The 6,101-nt window shown below is 35.2% G+C and overlaps 1 long non-coding RNA gene across 1 annotated transcript; it reads right to left on the bottom strand.

Moving 5' to 3' along the window:
• Positions 1-3,111: 3,111 nt before the first annotated feature.
• Positions 3,112-4,567, bottom strand: LOC112946844. Its single transcript, XR_003249301.1, has 2 exons — positions 4,446-4,567; positions 3,112-3,340 (listed from the first exon to the last, which is right to left on the bottom strand). It is a non-coding gene; the product is annotated as an uncharacterized LOC112946844 (long non-coding RNA).
• Between the last annotated feature and the right edge of the window lie 1,534 nt (positions 4,568-6,101).

Below are 6,101 nucleotides of genomic sequence, written 5' to 3'. Positions count from 1 at the left end.
TGTCTTGTTACCTCTTTGTTTGCCAAAGAACAGAGCATATCCACCAGCTATTAAACAGGTAACTCTAAAATAGATATAGCCTATTCAATATATTTTTGTGACTTTTGGAATGGTTTTGTGGAAAGTTGTGAGCTCTAGACAGTGAAATTCTGAATTTCTGAGAACCCAAACTTACCTGGAAAGTTTGTGAATTATAAAATTACAGATATATTTGGATATTATGTGAGATAAACTAAAACACAGCTGTTTGTAGACTTTCTTTTTCAATTTATCACTAACATTAAATGTGGGTTTAATAAGCATATGTTTTTCATAACAATACGTATCTCAACTGCTCAGTTAAAATGAGCAGAGACAATCCGAGTGGTAAATTTGCCATTATGGAAAGTAGAAGTTTGATCTTTATAGCTATACTTTCCTTATATTTTAAAGAATTGGTATAATCATTTTCTTATGCTTAACAATTTAGTCTAAAATAGTTCAATTTGCACAGTTTCATACTGTTTTCATGCTCCTCAGTTGTAGTGTATAACTAGTACAAGTACAGAACGTCCCTTGTAGAACAGAAATTTGTAGAACTAGGTGAGAAAGTACAGAGAAAGGTTTCTCAGAAGCTCAAACTGCATATTGTAATGTAAGGGAAAATACAAAATACTGATAGCAACCTACTGTCATAGCCAAGGAGTGAACAATTCTATTAAATCACAAAAATTTACCAGGAGGCAGTGACCACTAATGATCAATGCCCTGCAACATAGTAAGTTCATAAATTGCCTTACATACAGCTTGGATCCAATTTCTCAGCCCCTATCAGAACGCAGGATACAAAAATACGTATATGACACACAGACTTTACCACTTTGTATCCTGTTCAAGCACCTACACCTCGTTATGCCCAGAGCAGTACACCATACTATATATCATGATGCTGAAATCATTTCCAGAACTCCACCCCACATTTAAAGCAAATAAATCAATGCTTTTTGAAATTTAATAGGTAGGTTATTAACACTCCTTAAGCCAGTAAGAAAATACCTGAAGCTCCCATTGTTGAAATGGGACAGAACACAGCGTGCTCATATAAAATAGCATAGCTATTTTAGAACACTTGAGGCAGCAAGAAGCAAAGAAGCTGAAGTACATCATCAAATACTGCATGGTACCTAAGAGTTTTGTTCTAATCTCCCATACTATACTGTGATTCAGGAAACACTTCCATATTTTGAACTATAAAATGATATCTTTAAAATATCATTGCAGTTAAAAAAAAAAAAAAAAAAAACAGAGCTGTTTTCAAGATACTGAAACCAAGTCATGTGATCTAACTACCTTCAGAAAATAAATAATAAAGATACCACTGGCATTTCTACTAAATCACAATATAGATCTCTAAGTGTCATCAAAGGAAGGGAAGTAACTTGGTTAGCCAAGGTCATGATAAATAGACAAGTGACTGCTTGGCAGTACTTTTCCAGAGAAATAAATCTTTTACAAATTATATGAAAATGATATAACAATTCACCTTGCTTACAAACAAGTGTTGAAAATAATTTCTGTTATTTCTACAGAAGTGTGAAGAACTATTAGTGAGTGGTGGGAGAAAAAAAAATTAAAGAACTTCCACTGTTACCATCAAAATTAGTTCTTAGGAATACATTTAATCTTATTTTGGCTCTAGAAAGGGCCTCAGTTTTTTCTTGAGAATGATAAATGACCCATTAGACATGTGAATTTTGTAATTCACGTGTAATTGAATTTTGTAAATTCAATAGATGATAGTTTTCTACTTTGTATTTTCAGTTTAGACACTTATGAACAAAGACACATAATACACAATACAACATTTGTCTTTTCTGAGTTTACATATTTACCGAAATCTTGGTAGAAAGGTATAAACTGTAACTGGTTTATACATGTTAACCAAAGTTTCTTTCAAGCATTTTTTTTCAATAACTTATCCTATAATCTGCAATTCAATAATCTATCTTAAATTATTATTATTTTACAAATTGCTAATTCCTATAAATTAGACTTGATAGTACTTGGAGGGGAGTGGGAAAGGGGAAGGGAAAAGTGGAAGATGAAGGGGGCATTCACTGTCTAAGGTACTCTACATATGCACCAGTTTTCAAATTAATATTTCATATATATACACACACACACACACATAAATTATATATACATATCAAAATCAAAGTTATTAAATGGTAAGTGCTCCTGGCATAGCGGTAGCCTTGCTGAAATTCCCTACATGATACTGCAGTATCAGGGTTATGCTGTTACTTTCCAGGCCCTCTTCTACTGCATTCTGGTATAATCAGATGCTGCTCAGCATCTGACAGCCCTCAGTATGTGTAATTTGTTTGAAAACAAACCCATTCTATGTTTTACCATAAACTGGTTTTCAGCACGATGTAAACATAATAGATTTCTTTGAGTTCTATATAGCTGGTAAAAACAGGCACCCTCTAACACAAATCTAGCTAGCATATGCTGTTCTGGCATTCTGCAGAGCAGTCACTGAACGGAGTTTTATCTGCAGTATTCACCTTCTCTGTACCAGAGGCTTATAGATTCACACATTCATGCAGTAAATAGCAAGCAGAATCCTGGCTTTAATTGCTGCTTTCAAAGAATGATCAAAGAGTGCAAGACAATTAAATACCAGCACTTTTCCCCTTTTGTTTTGTTTAATAAAGGAAGCATATTTGCAATTTGCCAGGCTAAAACAATGCAACAGCCAAGAACTGCAGTAAACCTCTCAGAGCTAATAGCTCTATCTGATAATGCGTTCCTGCATCATCTTCAAGCAAATGGGTTTCATTCACAGCTTAATCAGTCAAATCAACAATAATCCCCATATGGTTAGAATGGTTTGTTAAACAAGCCTAATTTAGAATTTATTTATTTGCAAAGTGTCTTAAAGCTGGTATGCTAAGGACTACTACTCTGATGATTCGATCATGCTGACAGAGCTAGTTTCACCTAGCAAATTCTCTCTGCAATTCACAGCATGGCTGACAGTTATCTGCATAGAAAAAAACAGCACAATAACTATTTAAATCATGCAAAAACATTTACCCAAGAAGACGTAGCAAAGATGAGGATCCAGCTTCCAGACCCCATGAAGATGAAGCTGAGGGAGCAATCCACTAGCTTGCTCAGGCCAGCAGTCTCTCTCCTACACTTGACCTAGACTGCCTTACATAATGAGGAATCAGTGCTGTATCCCGCGTGGAGGAGCGAGCTGAATGTCATCACTGGCAGAAGTAGGGAGAACTGGCAGCAGGCAGGCTGGTAGTTAGCATGGAGATCACGAAGTCTGCTTTCCCTGAGTGTTCTGGGAGAAAGCACAAGAACAGCTCAGAAATGCTAGTGTCATTCCCCGCTGGAATGACTGCCCGGAAGGAGTGAGGGTGTTACAAACGTGAGGCAGCCGGCAAGCGCAAAAGCTGCCTCTGTACTCACTACCAAGGTAGCACAGCTCCTGTCTCACTGTATCTAGAGGACTGCATAGCTACAGCTAATAGGAGAGCAACAGCAAGCAAAGTAAGAAGGAAAGACACAGACTGCTGCTGCGTGCACTTGTCTATATTTTGTTCTTTGTGGTGAGTAGCAGAAAAGCAAAGGTATAAGATATACTGGTATTATTTTCCAAAGGGAATCTGCTATTCCTCTAAATTACTGCATGCAAAAAAGCCAGTTTCTGGAAGAAGAAACATTTGCTATCTGTTTTACCTGATGTTACAGAGGTCAAAATGCTTGTATTTCAAATATTTTGATATTTTCAAGAAAATGACAGGTAAAATATATTCTTGGCTGAAAAGTTGCTTACAGTTGGTATTTCTTGCTCTTTTTTTGGAAAGAATCTTTGGGGATTTCTTTGTTTATTTTTGCCTGGAATATATCAGCACTTGCTCTGTGCATGGCATGAGGAAAAAGGGGAATCTAGGCTTAGCTTACAGTTTAGGAACTTATGCAACCTTGCTTAGAAGCAGTTTCATATTAATTAAAATCAATGCATATGACTTGTATTTTGTATTTTATTTTAAAACTTGAACAGTAAAGAACTTTAAATAATGATAATCTCTATACAAGTTATTCTTACCCTGTGAACATTTTAAATGATATAATTTCTCGGTACAGAGGAAACTGTAGGCTCCACCGACATGAGGCATCCTAAGTTTTCCAATATATCTGAAACACCAGCTTGATTAAGAGTAATGGCAATTGAATTGAAATTTCTAATATCACAGATCAATATAAATATCAATACTGTGTTGACAATTAGTGTAATAACTGGATAAAAGGACATATGAAACACATTTAATGCTGCAGTTGATGTAAGTACTGATAGAGGAGGTGCTCCTCCTTGTTTAAACGCAACGGTGTAGGGAGACTGGGTGAGATAAAAGCATAATTTTCAACACAGCTCTGAAACTCACCAAGTTAAAATCCTGGGCTTTAGGATTACAAGAGGGAAGAGGAACTCAGCAACACCATTGGAGAAACAACAGATCAGGTCACTGTATTCAGTAGAAGTTTTAATATCACAGGGTGTACGGACAAAACTAATCTTGCCTGAAAATTTCAAGATACAGCATGTTAGTGAGTATTTACAAAAGACATCTTAAGTCTAGGAACTATTATACTTAGCAGAGTGCCAACATGATTACAGCTCTGATCTTAAATATAAAAATCAAGGTGGAGGTGGAAGAGACAATATTATCCAGATTAAAAAATGTAAATAATCTAAATTTTTTTTTCTTCTGGCTAGGTAAGCATATTATGGCTTTTCTTGCAAATTTTATCAAGTTAAACAACATGTAGCTAGCCTGAGTGTCACTTTCTTTTGAAATATATGTATTCTTAGTAGAAATTATTATCTTTTTGCTTTCTTGAGGACACACACATACGCAAAAGGCAAAAAAGTACAGAGTAGAAAAACTAGGTCACTAATGACCAGGATATAATACATATAGCTCTAAAGTATAATTTAGAAACCAAAAAAATGCAAATGAAATTTCATTTGAAAATAAGCTTATTTAAAACTTCTTTTTATTTGAAATCAGTATTTTTTTTATCTATTCAGTGCAATTTATTTATATGGTAACAGCAAATAATGGCAAATACAACTTGGTGCATCACTCTTTCCTCTATTGATAATGACTCTTAACAAGAAATCTCTATTCAAACTTTATAAAATTTATAATTATTGACCACTATTTTTGCTTTTTTCCCAAGTGTTAAATGAGAGACTTGCTTACAAGAAAACTATACATGTAATGTATGATGACCTGGATGAGCCTTCAAGAGCCACATGTTTAACTAAGGTTTACTGGAGTTAAGAAAGTTTAGGACTTTTGTTGATCATGAAACTGAGAACAGCAAAGCACCCAAACTAATCAGTCTAAAGCCAGCTCAGATGCACCTCCAGTCATGGCATGGTTAATAGATCACCAGGATACTGTGCCTAAAAATACTGAAGATTGCACTGTACAGGGCAGGCAAATAAAGAGATCATAGAATAAACAGTTAAACCATCCAGAGGAATTGAGCAGGAAATTCTCCCCAGATCAACAAAAGAGCAAACTTGACTATTAGCATTACAAATGCAATATACAGTTTATATTACTAAGACAGTTTAGGCAAACATCTTCTGTACAAGCTACACACAGTTGATTCTGTCTATGGGCAGAATGATGTACTCCCAAGCTTCAAAGCTCTGCTGGCCTTATTTTCTATCAGCTGACCTGTAAGTAGGAGCATCTGCAGAACAATGACTTAGTCTTACTGTACACTTTCGCCATAAGGATAAATAAACTACAAAGTAAAAACAAGTTATTGTCACTGAGAATATACCTGAAAATCACAGTTTTCATCCAGATTACAGAAACTGTTTTAATTTACTCAGGAAACTGGCTAACTCATTCTGCCACAGGGCCAAGAAACTTTTTGGTGTATGATGATTTTGCTAAGGTTTTTTTTTTTTTTTTTTTTTTTTTTGCTCTAGATTAATTTGGCCAAAAATCATGATATATCATTGGGAATTCAAGAATACCTTACCCAGAGAGGTGCAGGGGCTGCTGACATGGGGTTTT

The sequence above is a fragment of the Nothoprocta perdicaria genome, unplaced genomic scaffold, assembly GCF_003342845.1.
Source record: "Nothoprocta perdicaria isolate Ctin4 unplaced genomic scaffold, notPer1 scaffold_0, whole genome shotgun sequence".
Lineage (NCBI taxonomy): Eukaryota > Metazoa > Chordata > Aves > Tinamiformes > Tinamidae > Nothoprocta > Nothoprocta perdicaria.
This window is presented reverse-complemented; position numbering and strand designations above follow the sequence as displayed.